This window comes from Mustela nivalis, assembly GCF_964662115.1.
Source record: "Mustela nivalis genome assembly, chromosome: 4".
In the NCBI taxonomy this organism is placed as follows: domain Eukaryota; kingdom Metazoa; phylum Chordata; class Mammalia; order Carnivora; family Mustelidae; genus Mustela; species Mustela nivalis.
In genome coordinates this window covers 137,304,967-137,329,241 of record NC_139023.1, presented here as the reverse complement: position 1 = coordinate 137,329,241, position 24,275 = coordinate 137,304,967, and the positions used below count along the sequence as shown (strand labels likewise).

General features: G+C 35.6%; 1 pseudogene across 1 annotated transcript; it reads left to right on the top strand.

Moving 5' to 3' along the window:
• Positions 1-20,153: 20,153 nt before the first annotated feature.
• Positions 20,154-21,016, top strand: LOC309862990 (dnaJ homolog subfamily A member 1 pseudogene; annotated as a pseudogene). The gene has a single exon. The product of its transcript is annotated as a dnaJ homolog subfamily A member 1 pseudogene (transcript).
• Positions 21,017-24,275: the final 3,259 nt, after the last annotated feature.

The window sequence follows — 24,275 nt, the reverse complement described above, 5'->3', positions numbered from 1 at the left end:
AAGTATGTTCAAGTGTTTGAAGGAAAATACAATTGGGATTAATAAACAGACACAGAATTTTTACAGATGCTAGTTTACAACTTATTTTATGATTCTACATTACCCTCACACCCAAATCAAACAGTGGGATAGGAAAGAGACGTAGGATGGAAAGGAAAGGAAGAAAGAAAGACTGAAAGAAAAGGTGGGGAGGGGAGAAAGGAAAAGAAAACAAAATGATAGACCAATGTCTTTCATGAATTTAGATGCAAAAATTCTTAACAAAATTTTAGCAAATCAAATCCAACAATGTACAAAAAATTATACACTATGACCAGGTGGGATTTATTCCAGGTATGCAAAGCCGGCTCATCAACTCAAAAATCAAACAATATAATCTATGTCAATGGGCTAAGAAAACTACCAACTCATGATAAAACCTTTTAGCATGGTAGAAAGGAATGGCCTCATCTTGATAAACAGCTTCTACAAAAATCCTACATCATGCTTAATAGTGAGTCACTACAGGTTCTATTTTAATCATTATTTTAAGATCAGAAATAAAGCTCTCACTAATCTTATTTAACATAGTAAGAAAGTTCTAGCCACTAGAATAAAACAATATAAAAGATAAAATGCATGTAGACTGGAAAGTAAGAAATGCAGAAACAAAACTAATTTCATCTCTAGAAGTGAATATGCAGAAACTGAAGGTAAATTCACTCCAAAGTGAATACTTCCCAAACCATATACAGAATTGACATCCTTATGATGAAGATTATAAAATGTAGATTATAGAAATCAAAGAAAACTTGAATAAAAGGAGAATCATACTGAGCTTGTGGATTTAAAGATATAACAGTAATTAGGTCAATATTCCTTAAGTTGATATATATAGGTTTAATGAGATGTTTATAAAAATCTTCCTAAGGATTTTTGGGAGACAGGTGAGCTTACTATAAAGTTTATATGGAAAGTCACAGGTCTAGAACAGCTAATACAATCTTGACAAAGAATAAAGTGGTTGGGCTAAACTTACCCAAGTTAAGGTTTGCTATATAGCTACAGTAATTAAGGCAATGTAGTATTGGTGGAGTGATAGACAGAAATAGACACACATATAATATCGAACTGATTTTTTTTTTTTTACAAAGATGCAACAGCAGGGGCACCTGGGTGGCTCAGTTAATTAAGAATCTGACTTTTTTTTTTTTTTTAAGAATCCGACTTTTGATTTCAAGTTCAGGTCATGATCCCAGGGCTGTGAGATGGAGCCCTGCATCAGGCTCCACCCTGAGCCTGGAGTCTGTTTGGGATTCCCTCCCTCTCCCTCTTCCTCTGCCCCTCCCATGCTCACTCTCTCTCGAAAAAAAAAAAAATAAAGTCTTAAAAAAAAAAAAAAGTGCAACAGCATTCAATAGGGGGAAAATAGCCTTTCAACAAATGCTGGAGGAAACAGAAACCTATAGGGAAAAAAAATGAAACTCAATCTAAACTTGACAACTTATAAAAAAATTAATTCAAAACAGACCATGGACTTAAATGTAAAACAAAAAACTATAGAACATTTTGAACAAAACAGAAGAAAATCTTCAGAATTTAAGTGTAAGCAAATAGTTCTTCAACTTGACTCCAAAAGAATGATCCATAAAAGAAAATTTTAATCACTTGAAACTGATCTTGCTCTGCAAATTTCATGTGATGTGAATGAAAAGACACAGGCCAGGGGAAATATTTAACATATACCCAATGAAGGATTAATATCTATATTATATGAAGAACTCTAAAAACTCAAACATCAATCTAATTTGAAATAGGTGAAAGAGAGGAACAGATAGTTCATCAGAATGTCCATATAGCAAATATGCACATGAAAAGATTTTTAAAATCTTTAGCCATCAGGGAAATGTACATCAAAACCATAATGGGATATCACTACTAATAGAAGAGCTAAAATTTTAAAAATAGAACACCAAATACTAATAAGAGTGTAGAGAGACTCAGTTGCTCAAAAACTGTTGATGGAAATGTAGAATGTTACAGGCACTTTCGAAAACAGTTTGGTTCTTATAAAACTAAACATGCAACCACATATGACCCAAATTTCTCAGGTATTTATCAAGGAAGCTTTAAAGGCTTAAACTTAAATTTTATAAAAACCTGTACAGAAATGTACATAGCCATTTTATTTGTAATAGCCAAAAGATATAAACAGCCTAAAGGTTCTTCTGTAAATGAGTGGTTAAACAAGTGTGGTATATCCATACCATGAAATACTACTCATCATAAAAAGAAGCACACTTAGTAGTGTGTACAAGAAACATATGAATCTCTAGAGAATTATGAGAAATTATTTTAAAAACCAGTCCCAAAATGTTAGATACTTTATGACTCTATTTACATAATATTTCAAAGCAAAATTTTTAAAATGAGAGAACATCATCAGTGGTTTCCAGGGGTTAGGATGTGCCAGGAGGAGGGAATGGGCATGTGAGAGATCTTTATGCTGATGGAACTAGTTCTTTAGACTCTGGTGATGGATACACAAACCTGCATGAAATGAAATTATATAGAACAAAATACACATGTGATGAAATTGTATGGAACTAAATACACATACAAATGAGTACAAATCTGGGGAAATCTGAATAAGATAGACGGATTGTATCAGTGTCAATGTCCTGGTTGTGATATTAGATCATAGTTTTGCAAAATGCTAACATTTAGTGGAAACTGGATAAAGTGTACATAGGATCTCTACTATTTCTTTAAAGTGCAGTGAATCTATAGTTATCTCAATATTATAACTAAAAAATAGCTACTGTAACTATAAGTATAGACACAGAAGAAATAATAAAAGAACCAATGAAACTTAGATGAAACCCACAATATGTGGGTTGAAAAATACACTGAATAGGATTAACAGCAGATTAGACATTACAAAAGCAAAGATTACTGAACTGAGAGCATAAAAACAAACTGTTTTTAGTAGTAAAACAGAAAAAATGAGAATAATAGAACAGAGGATCAGTACGCTTTGGAACAAATTCACATGGCTTAATATAAGTCTAATTGGAATCGCTGAAGTAGAAGAAAAGGAGAAGAAGAAGAAATAGAGAAAAGGAAAAGAAAAAATTTTTGAAAAAATAATGGCTGAAAATTTCCAAATTTGATAACAACTATAAGTACAAAGATTCAAGAAACTCATTAAAATTCATGCACAAGAAACATGAAGTCTACACCAAGGAATAACCCAATCAAATTTCTCAAATCCAGTGACAAAGAGAAAATCTTAATAGCAGAGGAAAAAAGGACCTGTTACATAAAAAGGAACAAAGATAATGGTAACTGAGTTCTTCTTGGAAATAATTTAGCAAGAAGATAGTAGAGTAACATTTTTGAAGTACTGAAAAAATGAACTGTCAACCAAAATTCTCTCCCTAACTTCAAAACAAAAATAAAATGAAAATATCAGAGATGCAAAGCTAAAAGAATTAATCACCAGAAGACCTATATTAAAGGAATTCCATTAGGAAGAAGGAAAATGATACTAGATTGAAATGTTGGTCTGCACAAAATAATAAGCACCGTATGTGGTAAATATATGAATAGACATATATGGCATATATACATGATTTTTTAAAATTTAAATCTCTTTAAAAGACATTATTTTTACAAAAAATAATAGCAATGTACTGTTGTATTTGTAACAAATGTAAAACAATAACACAGGGGAGAGGAGCTAAGATAGCAGAATAGTGGGAGGACCCTAGTTTTGTCTCTCCCTCAAATACAGCCAGATAAATACCAAATCATTCTGAATACCCAAGAATTCAATCTGAGAACTGACAGAACAAATTGTGCAACTAGATCTAGGGAATGAAGAGGCCGCACCATGAAAGGTAGGAGGTGCAGAGATGTGGTTTGGGAGAGAAATGGATCATGAGTGCTGTGGAGAGGAGGGAACCTTGGTCACAGAGGTGAGAGAGGAGCACACACAGGGGATCAGACAAGGAAAGCAATTGACTAGGAAAACAAGAGGAGCTGACTTACTTGGGTTTTTGCAACCAGTGGGGCTTGAAGACTGGAGTTTTAGAGGACTCCGGCATGGCTGATGTGGAGCCCTGAAGGCAGAACAGTACTCTTGTAGAGAAGGCAAACAAGTAACCCCTGGGGCAGAGGGTGTGATCAGTGGATAGCCTTAGACACATTGGGAGAGACAGTCCCTCTCTTCTTGGAGCACATTGAAGAGAGGTGGCATTGCCTCTCTGGGGACAAAGGAGCCCATAGGGGCTGTTTCCCTACCTTGCCACTCAGCATAGGCACAGAGACATCTACCGAGTGTCGCTGACACTGGCTGTTTAGTGTGCTTTGCTCGAGATCCCACACTCTGGTGCAACTGCCCTTCTGGGTCAAATCTGCATCAATACCACCACAGCAGGACCCTCCCCCAGAAGACCAGCACAGGTCCCAGCCACACCAGGTCCCTAAAGTTTGGAGTTTTAAAACCCAGCTGGCCTGGCTAGATAAAGCCTAAAGTGCACTGTGCAGCTCCAGGCAAACAAGCAACCTGGATACAGCGTGAAAACAGCAATCTGAAACACCCAGGACACACAAGGGGAAATTACTCATTTTTCTGGAGCGCTTCCCTGACAGCAGCAAATACAAACTCCCCTCTCCAGGGACAAAGGAGCTGGTTGACACCGTTTCCAGCCCCCCCCCCCCCGCCAGCATAAACTAACTTCAGAAAACAGTACTGCACCAACACTGACTGCCTAACTGTTTACACCAAGCCCTGCTTCCCTGTGCTCTGCCGGTACTGCTTTTCTCCAACAAGTGTGCCTGAGAACAAATACAATGGGCTCCTCCCCAGAAGACCAGCACAAACACCACACACACCACATATACCAACCATAGGGTTCTGCACGGCTTCAGCTCTAATGGAAATGGTATTAAGTCTCTTAACAAGCAGACCAGAGCACACTTAGTAAAAACTCAGCACACTCTAGTCAAAGTCCAAACACTCCCCACTGCAGGCAATACGAAACTCTGCTGAGGGTTGATCTGAGGGATAGAGAGGCCATAATACAGTGGCAGAGTGTACACAGGATATACCAGAGACACTTTCTGAAGCACCAGGCTCTGGACAGTATATAACATCTTCATAAAGCCATTGCTCTCAGAAGTAGAAAACATAACAGGCTTTCTGAACCCACAGAAGAAAACAGGGACCTAGACAAAATGGCAAGACTGAGGAATTCATCCCAAAAGAATGAACAAGAAAAGGTCATGGCCAAGATCTAATCATAACAGATGTAAGTAATATGGCTGATTCAGAATTTAAAGCAACAATACAAGAATACTAAAGCTTGAGAAAACCATAGAAAACAGGGAGTCCCTTACCACAGAGATAAAAGAGTTGAAAAACTAATCAGTCAAATAAAAAATGCAATAACCAAGATTTAAACCAGTTGGTGTAATGACCACAAGGGTGGAAGAAGCAGAGGAATGAATAAGTGATATAGAAGATGAAATTATGGAAAATAATGAAGCTGAACAAAAAAAAAAAAAAAAAAGGAAATAAAAATCTTACAATAAAGTAGACTTGGGAACTCAATGATTCCATAAAGCATAATAATATTAGTACTATAGGAGACCCCAAAGAAGAAGAGGGAAAAGGGACAGAGAGGTCACTCGAGATATTATAGCTAAAAACTTCCTTAGTCTGGGGAAGGAAACAGACGTCTAAATCCAGGAGGCACAGAGAAATCCCATCCAAACCAACAAAAAACACATTGTAGTTTAATTTGTAAAATACGAAGATAAAGAAAAAATCCAAAAAGCAGCAAGACAAGGGAAGTCTATAATTTACAAGGGAAGTCCAGTAAAGTTAGCAGCAGATCTGTCCACAGAAAGTTGACAGGCCAAAAGGGAGTAGCATTATATATTCAACATGCTGAATGGGAAAAACCTACACCCAAGAATATTCTGTCCAGCAAGACTATCAATCAAAATCAATGACAGATAGTTTCCCAGACAAACGAAAAACCAAACCAGCTCTACAAAAAATATTAAAGGGGACTGTTTGAGTGGAAAAGAAAGACCAAAAGTTACAGAGACTAGAAAGGAACAGAGAAAATCTCCAGAAGTGATAAAAGCTGTAATACAATGGCACTAAATTCATATCTAGCAATAATTACTTTGAATGTAGTGGACTAAATGCTCCAATCAAAAGACATTGATTGATTGGAGCATTTAATCCAATCAAAAGAGATAAGGTGACAAAATGGATTAAAAAAACCCAAGACCCATCCATATGCTGCCTCATAAGAGACTTATTTTAGACCTAAAGACATCTGCAGATTGAAAATGAGGGAATAGAGAAACATTTATCATGCAAATGGATGTCAAAAGAAAGGTGGAGTAGCAATACTCATACCTGAAAAACTAGATTTTAAACCAAAGACTGTAACAAGAGATGAAGAAGAGCACTATATCATAAAGGGGTCTATCCAACAAGAAGAATTAGTAATTCCAAATATGCCCCCAACTTGGGAGCATCCACATATATGTCAATTAATTATAATCAAAAGGAACTCAATGATAATAATACAATAACAGTAGGGGGCTTTGACACCCCACTTACATCAATGGACAGCTCATCTAAGCAAAAAATTAACAAGGTAGCTGGCTTTGAATGATAGACTGTAGCAGATGGATTTAACAGATACATGCAGAATTTTATCCTAAAGCTGCAGAATGCATATTATTTTTGAGTGCACATGAGGCATTCTCCAGGCAAGATGACACACTAGGTCACAAATCAGGCCTCATCAAATACAAAAAGATTGAGATCATACCATGCATATTTTCACCCATAATGCTATGAAACTTGAAATCAACTACAAGAAAAAAATTGGAAAGACAACAAATACATGGAGTTTAAAGAATATCCTACTAAACAATGAATTGGTCAACCAGGAAATTAAAGAAGAAAATTTAAAAATGCATGAAAACAAATGATACTGAAAACACGATGGTCTAAAGCATCTGGCACGCAGCAAAAGTGGTCATAAGAGGCAAGTATATAGCAATACAGGTCTACGTCAAGAAACAAGAAAAATCTCAAATACACAACCTAATCTTACACCTAAAGGATCCAGAAAAAGAACAAGTGAAACCTAAAACCAGCAGAAGAGGGGAAATAATAAAGACTAGAGCAGAAATAAATGATATACAAACAAATAAACAAAAAAGAACAGTAGAACAGATCAATGAAACCATAAGCTGGTTCTTAGAAAAAATTAACAAAACTGATAACTCCCAAGCCAGACTTATCAAAAAGAAAAGAGAAAGTACCCAGATGTAGAAAAAGCATTTGACAATGTATAGCATCCATTCTTTTTTTTTTTTTTTTCATATTTGAGAGGAAATAGTAATTCATCCTCTTACAGAGGACTTTATTTTCACTTCTAATGGATTTAAACTCTTTAAATTAGCAATGTTTAAAACTTCACACATAGAGGGGCGCCTGGGTGGCTCAGTGGGTTAAAGCCTCTGCCTTCGGCTCAGGTCATGATCCCAGGGTCCTGGTATTGAGCCACGCATGGGGCTCTCTGCTCAGCAGGAGGCCTGCTTCTCTTCCTCTCTCTCTGCCTGCCTCTCTGCCTACTTGTGATCTCTGTCAAATAAATAAAATAAAATCTTTAAAAAGAACAATTCACACATAGAGATGCCCCATCCCAGATTTTAACACATTGAAGACTCAATAGAAAAACATGTTCACATTTGAAAAGAAATATTAATTCATCCTCTTACAGAAGAAGTTGGTACTGTAAAACATCTCTTAATCTGTTTTAAATATTAGTAATTTATATTAGATTTCTGTTAAGTGATAACAAGATGACTAACATATATCCCACATTTGGCCATGTGCTTCATGGGCGTCACTTCATCAAATCCTCACAACAAATCGTTGATGTGGGTAATATTATTGTCTTCATTTGCAGAGAAAGGTGCTGAGACTGGGCTGCTCAACAACCTGCCCAAGGAGGCAGGCAAACAACAATGTCGGGATTTGAACCCAGGCCCGGCTGGCCACCTTCTAAACCAAAGCCCCATAAGCATCAGACTCCAGTTAAAAACAGAACCACCCACCATGCCAGTCTAAATTTCGAATCCTCTCAAACTTCAGTACCTTATGTTGACTTCCCCGTTATGCCTGGGCTAGGGTAAGCACCCTCTTATGGGGTCCTTCCACACACAGCATCCATTCTTGATAAAAACCCTCAACAAAGATAAAAATACCTCAACATCATAAGACTATTTTTGAAAAATCCATAGCAAATATCATCATATAAAAGTCTTATATGTGAAGCAGGAGACTATCACTTGAAGTAAACTATGATAAATTAAAGATGTATAATATAAATCTAAAGAAACCAATGAAATAGAAAAGTAATTTCTAGCTGTTCAGCAAGCAAATGAAATTATAAAATCACATAATCCACAAAAAGTTTTTAAAATATTTTTTAAAGAAATAAAGGGACCATAGAATACATAGAACAAATAGAAATAAATAAAAAGATGCTATTTTTAAAGATTTATTTACTTATTTTAGAGAGAGGTGGAGGAGGGGCAGAGGGTAAGAGAGAAAGAGAGAATCTGAAACAGACTCTGGGCTGACTGCAAAGCCTGATGCACGTCTCAATCCCAAGACCCTGAGATTATGACCTGAGCTAAAACCAAGAGTTGGACACTTAACTGACTGAGCCACCCAGGCACCCCACAAGATGACATTTTAAAATCTAACCAAACTAATAATAATTATATATAAGACATATAAAAATATAAATATATAAATATTTGAATAAAAAATATATTAAAAAATATAAAAATATATACATTACCTAAATATCCCATTTAAAAGCAGAGATTGTCAGATTGCATAAAAAGATAACTATAAGCTGCCTATAAGAAATCTCTTCATATATAAAGACACAAAACTAAAAAGAAATATCAAATGATTGGATAATCAAAGGAAAAGAGCATTTGCAAAAATATATTACCAATTCCTAATAAAAACTGAGCAACTAGAAATACAAGGGAATTTTCTCAACTTGGTAAAGGATGTCTATGGAAAACCCTATAGCTAACATCATACTTGATAAAAATTTTCATGTTTCTTCCTATTTGACATTGTACTGGAAGTTTTTCTTGGTACAATTGAGCAAAGAAAGAAAACAGAAGTCATCCCAATTGGAAGGAAGAAGTAAAACTGCCTTTTTTTTTTTTTTCAGACAATATGGTTATCGGTGTAAAAACATGATAGAATCTACATAGTAGTTCCTAGATTTAAAAATGAATTTTAAAAGTTTGGAAGATAAAAGGTAATATACAAAAATCAACTCTATCCCCATATTATAGCAACAATCAGAAATTAAATTTTTTAAGCTTCCATTTAAATTGCATGCATTATTTGAAATAGGGATACACCTGACAAGATACGTGAAACAACTGAAAAGTACAAAATGTTGCAGGGAGAAATTTTAAAAGACATAGATAAATAGATAAACTGTGAATGCAGACTATCCTCATTCTTATTCAACATTGTACTGGAGGTCCTACTACAATAATGTAAGACATTATAGTTTTGAAAAGGAATAAAATCATCATTATTCACAGATAAAATCATTATTATGCATAGGAAACCCAAATATCTCAAATATATTTTTATTTAAAAAATTTTTTTAAAAGATCTGTTTATTTATTTGACACAGAGAGAGAGAGAAAGCAAGCACAGGCGGGGGAGGACAAAAAGGAGAAGCAGGCTCCCTGCTGAGCAAGGAGCCCAATACAGGGTTCAATCTCAGGACCCTGGGATCATGACCTGAGCTGAAGGCAGACGCTTAACTGACTGAACCACCCAAGTGCCCCTCAAATATATTATATATTAATAAATTAGGGGCGCCTGGGTGGCTCAGTGGGTTAAAGCCTCTGCCTTCAGCTCAGGTAATGATCCCAGGATCCTGGGATTGAGCCCCACATCGGGCTCTCTGCTCAGCAGGGAGCCTGCTTCCTCCTCTCTCTCTGCCTGCCTCTCTGCCTACTACATATATATATATAAGTTTTATTCATATATATATATATATATAAGTTTTCATTCAAATTACAGTTATTTAACATACAGTGTAGTATTGGTTTCAAGTGTACAATATAGTGATTCAACACTTCCATACAACTGGTGCTCATCACAAGTGCATAAATTATATTTTTATAAATCACCAGGAAATGTTTAGAAAATGAATGGTCCCATTTATAATAGCATCAAAAATATCAAGCAACAAAATATGCTCAAACCTCCAAAGGGAAAATTGTAAAACATTACTGAGTCACTAAAGAAAGCAGAGATTAATGGAGTACCATATTCATGAATTAGAGGATCCAACATTATAAAAATGTCAGTTCCTACCAAGTTGATAAATTGATTCAGTCCAATCACAATCTAAATCTTAAGTCTATTCTTAAATTCATTTGAATATAGAAAAGGCCAGATATAGCAAAGACACTTTTGTAAGTAAAAGGGTAGGTGGGCTTGCTGTATCAGATATAAGAATTATTATAAAACTATAGAGGTATAGATATGAGCAATAGTGCAGAGGAAGATGAGTAGACCAATGGAACAGAGCAGAGAGCCCAGAAACAGATTCATACATTGATGGATACTTGATATGTGTTAGAAGTAGCAGTTCAGGACTGTGGAGAAGTACAGTCTCTTAAATGATGCTGGGACAATGGAGTATCTCTAAGGACAAAAGAAAGGAAAGAAAGACAAAAGTGAGAGGGAAGGAGACTCTCACTCCATGCAAAGATTGATTCTAGGTGAAATTGTAATGTGAAATAAAACAATGTTTTCTTAAATTTTTATTTATTTTTATTTTTTTTAAAGATTTTATTTATTTATTTGACAGAGATCACAAGTAGGCAGAGAGAAAGAGAGAGAGAGAGAAGCAGGCTCCCTGCTGAGCAGAGAGCCCGATGTGGGGCTCAATCCCAGGACCCTGGGATCATGACCTGAGCCGAAGGCAGAGGCTTTAACCCACTGAGCCACCCAGGCGCCCCTGTTTTCTTAATTTTTTAAATTAAAAGAAAAACTGTTTTTAGTTTCAGGTGTGGAATTTAGTGATTAAAACTAAATCTTTTGGAAGTAACTATCTTCTGGACCTCAGGGTGGGGAAGAATTTCTTAAGTCCAAAACCATTAACCATAAAGAAAAGATTGATATATTCAAGTATATCAAAGTTAAGAGTTTATTTTTCAGAAGATACTATAATGGAAGTGAGAAGATAAGACATAAATATTTTTGACTAGTATTTAAATACATAAAGAGCTCCTTTATGGCCAATAAAGATATGAAGAGATTATCAGTCTCATTGGCAAAAAAAGAAATATAAATTAACAGCAATGCAATGCCTCTGTTACCCATAAGATTAGCAAAAATTGCATACATCCAACTCTTGGCAATTTTGTGGGAAAAAATTAATTCTTATATGTTGTGATAGGAGTATAAACTGATACAATCATTTGGGAAAACAATTTGATGTTATCCTGTGGAATGTTGAAGATATGCATATCTTTTGACCAGTATTCCAGTCCTAGATATTTAACCACAAAAGTGTGTGCACATGTTCACTAGAATTCATGCCCAAGAATGTTCATTGCAGTGTTCTTCTTTGGAGCTCCAAATTGGAACAACCCAAATATTCATCAACATTAAAATGGCTCAATTTTACTGTGTTCATATGAAGCAATATTATACAACATTCAAAAATGTGAATCAATCTTATGTCAGGGGTTTTGAAGAATTGGTAAAGGTAACAAAGAATGTACCTAATAGGATTCCATTTATTTACAGCTTTAAACAGGCTCAGGAATGCAATCACAAAAGGTAAAATCATAGAGAAGAACAAGGAAATAAATTATCATAAAAGCGAGGAGGTGTTGTTATTAGGAGACACGGGGGCCAACAGTGATAGTTTCTGCTTGCCTCATATATTCTAGGCAAGTGACCCATGAAGTGATGACAGAGATTTCCTTTGCAACCATTAGATAAACTTTACAGATAAGTTTCATGCACTTTTTGCAAGAAGTGTTTGTATAAAGAGAATTCTACTCAATTTTATATTACAGTATTACTAATTCACAGTAGGGGAGTTATAATAACTTTGGAAAATGTTTTGCACTCAACTATATATGATAAGCCAAACAAGGTAAACCAGTAAAGCTTGTGAGGTGATCCTCCTAGATAATTAATATACACAAATACATAGATTTCTAAAGAATTCAAGAGTACTTGAAATAAATAGTCTAATGTTTAAATGAGTGTTAACAAAAACCAGTACCTGTCCACATTAGTGCAGTTTTGTGCACTTAATTGCTTCTTACCCCTTCCAGGACCTTAGTCCCAGAGAGATACATTCTCCATGGGGCTGCTGGAGTCATGTAGAGAAGTTTGGTTTCACAGAATGGTAAGGAAACTTGATTGGCTTCCTGCAAACAATGCAATGTCCTAAGCCCTACTCTGAAAAGTACTTTTGAAATGATTTTATATTGGTTTAAAAAAAACTCTTTGCAGAATTTTTATAATCCCTTTTCATTAAAATCCCATTTACTCTCTGCTCATAGACCTAACTATTGTTGTGTCAACCCATTTCCCTTGAAAAACAATAAGGCCATACTCTTGTGTCAGAAAGACAAGGGAAGTAAACCTGCCAATTCAGAGATATCCAGCCTCAGATGTCTCATCGAGTTATTTTCTTGTGGTCTCTTGGCATCTCCTGACATGCAGCACCTCACCTCCAAGTCACTGAGAAATTTCCCAGAGAGATCTGGGTTTTCCTGAGACCCTGGCGTCAAATGTAATTCATAGGCCCTATAAAGGCTGCCTTAGACTTTAATTCTACATGATCTTCACCTTGTTCCTACAAACAACTACTACTTCACTCTGTGTCTCAGAGAGGGAGAATCTGATTGGCCTTGAGCCTAGAAATATAAATAAGATGTTGAATACTGTCCTGTGGTCTTAGGTAGAGCATCCATCCCTGTCCAATCAATGATGATGCGGAAATGCTATAGGGTATGAGATAGAACATGGCCATATATAATCGGCAAAAGCAGTGGGCAGGAGCAGATGGAGTACAAGGTGGGGGAGGAGAGTAGGCGGGGAACAGATGAAGACGCTGCACAAAGACATTTTGAGTACAAGCAGGTTTTCAAGAAAGACAATAAGTTCAATTTTTGGCTTATTGAGTTTGAGAGAAGCCAGGTGAAATTGTCCAATTGGTAGTTAGATATATAAGAGCCTGCCTTGAATGTGAGCCAAGGTCTTGGATTTTTCAAAGGATTATAAGGACGGTCACATGTGATCACATATAATCATCTATATAGGCCCTAAAGATACAAATTACAGAATTAAGACCAACAACTTGCTCTAATTAATAGTATTAATCATGTTCATGCAACCAGATTTGGGTATACCTACTTATGCTTGTGAATATAATGTACTAAAATACAAAATAAGTGATTGTGTATGCTAATTAAATATTCTTGCTGGGCATGTAGTGAGAACATCTGAATCCCAGGCTTGGTTTAGCCACTTGATTGACTCAGTTGACGTAACTCTCTTATTCAGCTGCCAATTGAGATGCTCCCTGGAGGTCTAGTGGTTAAGATTCTGCGGTCTCAACTGCCAAGTGATTCCCAGGATGATTTTATCAAAAGAGAAAATATCTGTGGGAATGTTTCCTAAACTGTAGCTCAGCAAAAATGTTAGTAAACTTATCTCTCTTTAAAAAAAATTGTTTCAATCACTAAAGACCCTTGTTTTGTTCCCATTTGAACTTTTGTTTTCTAGGTATAAGAATGAGATTTTGAGGAGTTAGAGAAACATTACCTTAGCCAGGAGCAATGAGCAATGCTATCTTTCTAAACACATTCTCTTGAGGCTCCTGGCTGTCTCAGTCAATTAAGCATCTGCCTCTTGATTTTGGCTCAGTTCATGTTCTTGGGGTTCTGGGTTCAAGCCCCAGGTGGGGCTCTGTGCTCACAAGTCTGCTTGAGAATTGTCTCCCTCACCTTCTGCCTTCCCCCATAAATAAATAAATATCTTAACAGTAAAATAAAAATATTCTCTTAAGAATTGGTGTCATGCATTAAGGCAAGACACATTGGAGCATTAACTGCTCCTTCTGAAGACTAAGTTTTAAAAATATATAATTCTATCTCCAGAGGGGAAAATTGTAGATCATATTTACCTGGTAAAAATAAATTTAAAGCAAAGTACAGTTTCATAGAATTGTGTCTAATAGTCTATATCAAGATTTTGAAATGTACATTTACTGGATTAAAAATACCATTATAATTATTTAATTATACTTAAATCATGGTTCCCAATAATTAGAAAGGAAATCTGGCATAATGGGTTTGTTTTTTGTGATAATTATAGTAATTTTGTAAATTATTCAAAAGAAATCATTTTAGAGAATTAACAATAAAATGTTGATTTTGTGTGCTGAATCATGACTGTAGGCAAGATTATGGAGTATCTTAGCTTCCAAGGTAAATTTGCTTTTGCACTTAGCTCCTTAGTTGTGGAAATTCTAAACCTTGAATGTGTCCAGGAATAGAGTAAGCAACACAGTCTTTCATTTATCAAAGCCTCACCATTAGCACTGGAACATTTTTTTTCTCATTTGAAAGGAATGCAGGACTCTCATGTGTGTAGTTTATTTCATTTAGGAGGGAGATCATTTTCTTCCATTTTCCAAATTTCCAAATCAAATTTCACAGTCATTACCAATATTACTTTAAGGTAAATAATTGAACTTTCTGGTTAATATGGATTGTCTGGTATCTATGGCTCTGGAACAGAGTATGGTCAAAACCAATTTCAAAATGATTTAGACTTGCAGAACTGCAAGAAGTTAAGAAATGTGACCTGTAAATATAAACCCACCTATTGTTCTTACATCCAGCAAGGGAGCACAGAGATGGATAACCTGTTTTCTTTTTTTTTTTTTTTAAAGATTTTATTTTATTTATTTATTTGACAGAGAGAAATCACAAGTAGACGGAGAGGCAGGCAGAGAGAGAGAGAGAGAGGGAAGCAGGCTCCCTGCTGAGCAGAGAGCCCGATGCGGGACTCGATCCCAGGACCCTGAGATCATGACCTGAGCCGAAGGCAGCGGCTTAACCCACTGAGCCACCCAGGTGCCCCTGATAACCTGTTTTCCAAGGTTACATGTGGACCTTCTCAAATGTTAATTCTCCCATTTTGTGCTTTAGGAATCTGTACTATCCACAATGGTTTTACGTAGAATGTTTTATCTATTTATTTGTGGAGTGGCAAAGTTTTCCAAGAGGATAATTTTCTACTCCTCTCATTGTTACTATGTCTTTAAAGTGAAATCAGGAACAGATTAATAGGGATGTCTAAGTTAATAGGAATCAATAACATAATTTTTGCAGTGGAACTGGTATTTTAAAAGACCAACATTGAGAAATAGGCTCATTATCAGCACTTAGGTAAAAAATTGTCCAGAACCTAGATAAAACAGGAACTCAGGAAATCCTGTCTTTTCATATTCAAATAAAAATGGGTTGAGTCCTCATTCCAAACACTGTGGAAAACCCAACATGCATTTTCTGGGATTTCTGGGAACACACATTTCCCCTGATCAACTCTTGACCTAATTTCCTGTTTTGATTGGTTCCAGTTTCCTTCTCTGTTTTCTTATGATTGCCTTCTTTTTTCTCCTCCCTACTTCAATTTCTTTTTCCTCCTTCCTTCTTCAACTTTTAAAACTTTATGAAATAACTCATAAATATGGAATATGGAATATATGTAATTTGCAGAATTTTCAAAGCATAAAAATGTAATAAACACCTATATACTCAGCTTAAGAAACAAAATATTGCCATTATAATTAAACCCACATTGACCTTTCCATATCACATTACCCATCTCTACTCCAGAGACAACTATCCTCTTGAATTTTGTCATCTTTCAAATTTGCTACTTATATGCTGATATCTAAAATATATATTATATTGTTTGACTTGTTTTGAATGTTTTTTAAATTTTTATTTTTAAATTTTACTTTAAATTTTTTATTTATCTATTTATTTTTAAAGATTTTGTTTATTTATTTGACAGACAGAGATCACAAGCAGGCAGAGAGGCAGGCAGAGAGGAGAGAGCAGGCTTCCCACTGAGCAGAGAGCCAAATACGGGGCTCGATCCCAGGACCCTGGGGTCATGACCTGAGCCAAAAGAAGAGGCTTTAACCCACTGAGCCACCCAGGCACCCCTAAATTTTGTATTTAAATTCAATTTAGGTAACATGTACAGCATTATTAGTTTCAATGGTAGAATTTTGTGATTCATATAACACCTATATGTGTTACATATAACACCTAGTGATCATTACATCAAATGCCCTCCTTGATAGCCATCCCCCAATTACCCCATCCTCCTACTCCCCTCCAGCAACCCTCAGTTTGTTTCCTAGAGTTAAGAGTCCATATGGTTTTCCTCCTTCTCTGTTTTCATCGTGTTCTATTTCTTCCTTTCCTATATGTTTGTCAGTTTTGTTTCTTAAATTTCACAGATGAATAAAATCGTATGTTATTTGTCTTTGACTGACTTATTCTGCTTAGCATTATATCCTCTAGTTCCATCCATGACACTGCAAAAGACAAGAGTACATGCTTTTTGATGGCTGAGTAATACTTCACCGCATACCACAACTTCATTATGCATTCATCTGTTGATGGATAGCTGGGCCCTTTCCATATTTAGGCTATTGTGGACATTGCTGCTATGAACACTGGTGTGCAGGTGCCCCTTTGATTCATTTTTGTATCCTTTGGATAAATACCTAGTAGTACAATTGCTGGGCTGTAGACTAACTCCATTTTTAATCTTTTGAGGAAGCTCCATACTGTTTTCCAGAGTGACTGCACCAGCTTTCATTCCCACCAATGGTGTAAGGAGGTTGCCCTTTCTCCACATCCTTGTGAACACCTGTTGTTTCCTGACCTGTTAATTTTAGCCATTCTGACTGGTGTGAGGTGGTCTCTTACTGTGGCTTTGATTTGTATTTCCCTGATGCTGAGTTATGTTGAACATTTTTTCATGTGTCTGTTAGCCATTCATATGTCTTCTCTGGAGAAATGTTTGTTCATGGCTTCTGCCCATTTCTTGAATGGATTATTTGTTTTTTGGAGTGTTGAGTTTGGTAAGGTTTTTATAGATTTTGGATACCAGCCCTTTATTTGATATGTCATTTTAAAATATCTTCTACCATTCCATAGGTTCCCTTTTAGCTTTGTTGACTATTTCCTCTGCTGTGCAAAAGCTTTTTATCCCAAGGGAAGGAAAAAAAAAAAAGCTTTTTATCCCAGTGAAGTCCCAATAGTTCATGTTTGCTTTTGTTTCCCTTGCCTTTGGAGATGTGTCTAACAAGAAGTTGCTGCAGCTCAGGTCAAAGATGTTACTGCCTGTGTTCTCCTCTAGGATTTTGATGACTTCCTGTCTTCCTTTGATCCATTTTGAGTTTATTTTTGTTATGATGTGGGAAAGTAGCCCAGGTTCATTCTTTTGCATGTTGCTGTCCAATTTTCCCAGCACCATTTGTTGGAGAGACTTTTTTTTCCATTGGACAGTCTTTCCTGCTTTGTCAAAGATTAGTTGTCCATAGAGTTGTGAGCCCATTTCTAAGTTCTCTATTCTGTTCCATTGATCTATGTGTCTGTTTTGTGCCAGTACCGTACTGTCTTGATGATTATAGCTTGAAGTCTGGAATTGTGATGCCTCCAGCTTTGTGTTTCTTTTTCGAGATTGCTTTGGCTATTTGAGGCCTTTTTGGTTCCATACAAATTTTAGGATTGTTTGTTCTAGCTCTTTGAAAAATGCTGGTGATATTTTGATATGGATTGTGCTGAATTGTGTAGATAGCTTTGGGTAGCATAGCTATTTTAACAGTATTTGCTCTTCCAATCCATGAGCATGGAATGTTTTTCCATTTCTTTAAGTCTTCCTCAATTTCTTTCATGAGTGTTCTATAGTTCTCAGAGTACAGATCATTTACCTCTTAGGTTTATTCCTAAGTAACTTATGATTTTTGGTCCTTATTTTGAATGTTGTATAAGTAATATCATATTGTATTTTTACCCTAAAATTTGCTTTAAAATTTTTAACATTTTATTTATGATATTCATACATGGTGATGAAAGTGACTGGAGTTGATTCATTTTACCTTCCAAAAAGTATCCAAATGAGGGGTGCCTTGGTGACTCAGTCAGTTAAGTGGCTGCCCCCTTTTTTTTTTTTTTTAAGTGGTTACCTTCATTCAGTTCATGATCCTGGGGTCCTGGGATTGAGTGCCACAACAGGCTCCCTGCTCAGCCAGGAAGCCAGGAATCAGCTTCTTTCTCCCCTCTTTCCCTCCCTGTCATTTGTGCTCTCTCTCTTGCTTGCCCTCTCCCTCTCTCAAATAAATAAATAAGATATATATATATATATGAATATAAATTTAATTTTGCACTGTCTTATCAATGGATATTTGGAATATTTCCAGTTTGTCCTTCTATTATAAACAATGGTGCTCATATACATTTTCTGATAAATACATGTATCAAGAATCACCATTCTAGGAATGACTCAAATTTACAAGATAATGTCAAATTACATTCCAAAGTATTTATATCAGTTCATACATTTACCAATGCTATGACTTCCTATTGCACCACACGACCAATACTTACTATTGTCACTATGCCCAGTCTGAAATTTTGGCCATTCCTTTTTTTTTTTTTTTAAGCTTTTATTTATTTATTTGACAGAGAGAGATCACAAGTAGACAGAGAGGCAGGCAGAGAGAGAGAGGAGGAAGCAGGCTCCCTGCTGAGCAAAGAGCCCGAAGCGGAACTCGATCTCAGGGCCCTGAGATCATGACCTGAGCCGAAGGCAGCGGCTTAACCCACTGAGCCACCCAGGCGCCCCTTGGCCATTCTTTTTTTTCTGCCCCTTTTACTCTCTCCTTTCCTTCTGGGACTCTCATCTTGTAAATTATTGTACCAACTGTATCTGCACTGTTCACTTTTGAAAAAATTTCACAAGTAAAAGTGAACATACAATACAGATAATATATCAATAACTTATAAAACTAGTATGAGGGTTAAAAGATGAAAGTAGTAAAATTAATTATATCTGAAAAATCAATTAAGGGACTTACAAAATAAAAAATGTAAAATACGACATATACATAAAACATGGAAGAGGAGTAAAAATATAGTGCTTTTATAATGTATTCAATCTTGAGCAGTCATCAACTTAATATAAACTACTCTATATTTAATATTTTATATATGAACCTCATGCCAACTGTAACCCCCAAACCTGTAATAGATTCACAAAAAATGAAGAGAAAGTAATCCAAGCATAACCCTAAGGAAAGTCACCAATCACAAGGGAGAGAGCAGGAAAAGAAAGGAATAGAAAAGAGCTACAAGAATAACAAGAAAACAAGGAACGTTACAGAATGCTCAGTGAGACACGGAGGAATGGCAGCTGCCTGAGCTGTGCCCAGCAATGTGCTCTTTCCCACTCCCTAACACCAGCCTTGGCCCTCTCGCTTGCTGTAGAAAATGGTGTAAGAAACACTTTACTGTGATGTTTTGGGGGTCAAACCCAATGCGATCCGAGAAGAATTAAAAAAGGCCTAAAGGAAACTGGCCTTGAATTACTACCCTGATAAGAATCCAAATGAAGGAGAAAAGTTTAAATAGATTTCTCAAGCTTACAAAGTACTCTCTGATGCAAAGAAAAAGGAATTATACAACAAAAGAGGCAAATAAGCAATTAAAGAAGGTGGAGTTCGTGGTGGTTTTGGCTCCCCGTGGACATCTTTGATAGGTTTTTTGGAAGAGGAGGAAGGATGCAGAGAGAAAGGAGAGGTAAAAATGTTGTGCATCACCTCTCCGAAACCTTAGAAGATTTATATAATGGTGCAACAAAAAAACTATCTCTGCAAAAGAACATGATTTGTGATAAATGTGAAGGCCGAGGGGGTAAGAAAGGAGCAGTCAAATGTCCCAATTGCCAAGGCACTTGAATGCATATAAGAATTCATCAGATAGGCTCTGGAATGGTTCAGCAAATTCAGTCTCTGTGCATGGAATGCCAGGGCCATGGGGAACAGATCAGTCCTAAAGACAGATGTAAAAGCTTCAATGAAAGGAAGATAGTTTGAGAGAAGATTCTAGACGTTCATATTGACAAAGGAATGAAAGATGGCCAAAAGATAACATTCCATGGTGAAGGAGACCAAGAACCAGGACTGAAACCAGGAGATATTATCATTGTTTTAGATCAGAAGGACGATGCTATTTTTACACAGCAAGGAGAAGACCTTTTCATATGTATGGATATACAGCTGGTTGAAGCCCTGTGTCATTTTCAAAAGCCAGTATCTACTCTTGACAACTGAACCACTGTCATCACCTCTCATCCAGGTCAAATTGTCAAGCATGGAGATATCAAGTGTGTGCTAAATGAAGGCATGTGCTAAATAAAGGCTAAATTGTACACCATATGAGAAGGGTTGCCTCATCATCAAATTTAAGGTAATTTTTCCTGAGAATGGCTTTCTCTCTCCTGATAATCTCTCTTTGCTGGAAAAACTCCTACCTAAGAGGAAGAAAGTAGAAGAGACTGATGAAATGGACCAGGTAGAACTGGTGGACTTTGATCAAATCAGGAAAGATGGTGCCATTACCATGGGGAATCATATGAGGATGATGAACATCATCCCAGGGGTGGTGTTCAGTGTCAGACCTCTCAATGGGGCCAGTGAATAACACTGCTGGCATTTTATATGCAGTAGTGAAAGAGTGAAGGACTATAATCATATCTCATTACTTGCTATTGTTCTTGTTTTAATATTCAACTATAGTAGTGTTTTTAAAGTTAAATGAAGAATAAACTCAAATATAAAAGCTCTGACTTTGCCCTGTATGTATGATGACTTCAGTGTACAAGATAAGTTTATATTTGTAAAAACTACTTAAAAAAAAAACTCCCCTACCATTTGTTAGACCATACCTTGTAATTAATTTCAGCTCTATGTATCTGAAACAGCTCAGACTGAAATGCTAGTTGTATGTATTGACTTCAGTGTATGACTTTAAAACAGATTGAAACAAGAGACAATGAAGGACATTACATAATGATAAAGGGTTCTATCCAATGAGAAAATATAACAATTATAAATACCTATGCACCCAACATAGGCTCATCTACATACATAGAGTGAATATTAACAGACATAGAGAAATTGACAGCAAAGAATAATAGTAGGGGATTTTAACACAGCATATATATCAGTGGATAGATCATCCACAAAAAGTCAGTAAGGAAACGGTGGCTTTGACCAAACAGACTTAAATGTATACAGAAATTCTATCCAAAAACAGCAAAATGCACATTCTTTTCAAGTGCACATATACATTCTTCAGGATAGATCATGTCAGGCCACAAAACAAGTCTCAGTAAATTTAAGAAGATTGAAATCACATCAACCATCTTTTATGACCACAACAGTATGAAACTAGAAACCAGCTATAAGAAGAAACTGAAAAAACATAAACAACGTGCTATTAAACAAATAATGGGCCAATGAAGAAATAAAAAAAAAAAAAAGAAAACATACAAGCAGACAAATGAAAATGAAACACAATGCTCCAAAATCTCTGAGATGAAGTGAAAGCAGTTCTAAGATGAAATTTTATAGCAAGACACACCTACTTTAAGAAACAAGAAAAAAACTCAAATAAACAATCTAATATTATACCCAAAGGAACTAGAAAAGAAAAATAAAGCCCAAAGTTAATAGAAAGTAGGAAATAATGAAGATCAGAGTGGAAATAAATGAAATAGAGCTGAGAAAACAATAGGAAAGTTCAATGAAACCAAAGGCTATTTCTTTGAAAAGGTAAACAAAATTGATAAACATGTAGCTAAACTCATTAGGAAAAAGAGAGTACTCAAATAGATAAGATCAGAAATCAAAGAGGAGAAATAACAAGTGACACCACAGAAATACAAAGAATGATAAGAGACTAACACAAAAAATTATATGCCAAAAAATTGGACAACATAGAAGAAATGGATAAATTCCTAGAAATATACATTTATAGATGTATATAGAAATACAGAAATATAGAAATCTTCCAAAAGTGGATCAGGAAGAAATAGAAAATCTGAATAGCTAATTCCCAATAGGACTATTGACTTGGTAATAAATAAATAAATAACAAATAAATCCCAACAAACAAAAAACTCCAGGGCTAGATGGCTTCACAGGTGAATTCTACTAAACATTCAAAAAGGAATTAATACCTATTATTCTCAAACTATTACAAAAATTAAAGGAGGAAAGAAACCTTTCAAATATATTTTACAAGGCCAGAATTCAGAAAAAGACACTACAAAAAATAAAAATTACAGGCTAATATTGGATAAACATAGATGCAAAAATCTTCAACAAAATATTAACAAACTGCATTCAACAGTACAGTCAAAGGATCATTTGCCATGAACAAGTGGGATTTATTCCAAGAATAGAAGAATGGCTCCTTATCTTCAAATCAATCAACATGATACATCACATTACAAAATAAAGGATAAAAACCTTATCATCTGAATAGATGACAAAAAAAGCATTTGACAGAATTCAACATCCATTCATGATAGAAACTCTCAACAAAATAGGTTTAGAGGGAACATACCTCAACATAAAAAAGGTCATATATTAGGGGCGCCTGGGTGGCTCAGTGGGTTAAAGCCTCTGCCTTCAGCTCAGGTCATGATCCCAGGGTCCTGGGATGGAGCCCTGCATCGGGCTCTCTGCTCAGCGGGGAGCCTGCTTCCTCCTCTCTCTCTCTGCCTGCTTCTCCGCCTACTTGTCTCTGTCTGTCAAATAAATAAATAAAATCTTTAAAAAAAAAAAAGGTCATATATTATAAACCCACATCTAATATCATACTCAATGGTGAAAAACTGAGAGCCTTTCCTCTAAGATCAGGTAAGATTAAGGATGTCCACTTTCACCACTTTTATTCAACATACTACTGGAAATCCTAGCCACAGCAGTTAGACAAGAAAAAGAAATAAATGCATCTAGATTGGAAAGGAAGAAATAAAACTGCTACTATTTGCAGAAGACATACCACATATAGAAAACCCTGAAGACCCACCAAAAACTATGAGAATTGATAAATGAATTCAGTAAAATTGCAGAATGGAAAGCCAATATACAGAAATGTGTTCATTTCTATACAATAATAATAAAGTAGCAGAAAGAGAATTTGAGAAGACAATCTCATTTACAATTACACCAAAAAGAATAAAATATCTTGGGATAAGTTTAACCAAGAAGGTGAAAAACTTATACCTTAACAACTATAAAACATTAATGAAAGAAATTGAAGAGGACACAAAGAAATGGAAAAATATACCGTTATCATGGGTTGAAGAATTAATTTTGTTAAAATGTTCAGATTACCCAAAGCAACTTACACATTCAAAGCCATCCTTATCAAAATATGAATTCTTTTTTCAACTAACTAGGGCAAATAATCCTAAAATTTTTATGGAATCACACACACACACACACACACACACACACACAAAGCCCAAACCCAAACAGACAAAGCAATCTTGAGAAAGAACAAAGCTGGAAGTATCATAATCCCAGATTTCAAGGTACACTACAAAGCTCTAGTAATCAAAATCGTTTTGTATTAGCATAAAAATAGGTACATAAACCAATGGAACAGAATAGAGAGCCCAGAGAGGTTCCTGGATGGCTCAGTAGGTTAGGTGTCTGACTCTTTTTTTTTTAATAATTTTTAAATTTTTTTATTAACATATAATGTGTTATTAGGCCCAAAGGTGTCTGACTCTTGATCTCAGCCCAAGGTCATTATTTGAAGACCTAAACTGAAACAAAACAACAACAACAAGAACAACAATAGCAGCAGCAACAACAACAAAACATATCTTCAAAGGAAACTCCGGGTCCATATTGCATAACAGAATAATTCTATCAACATATAATAAAGAAATAATACTAATTCTTCATAGACAATTTCAGAAAAATTGAAGAGGATGACATACTTGCCATTTCTTTTTATAGGCCACTATTATTCTGATACCAAAACCAATAAAAATTATA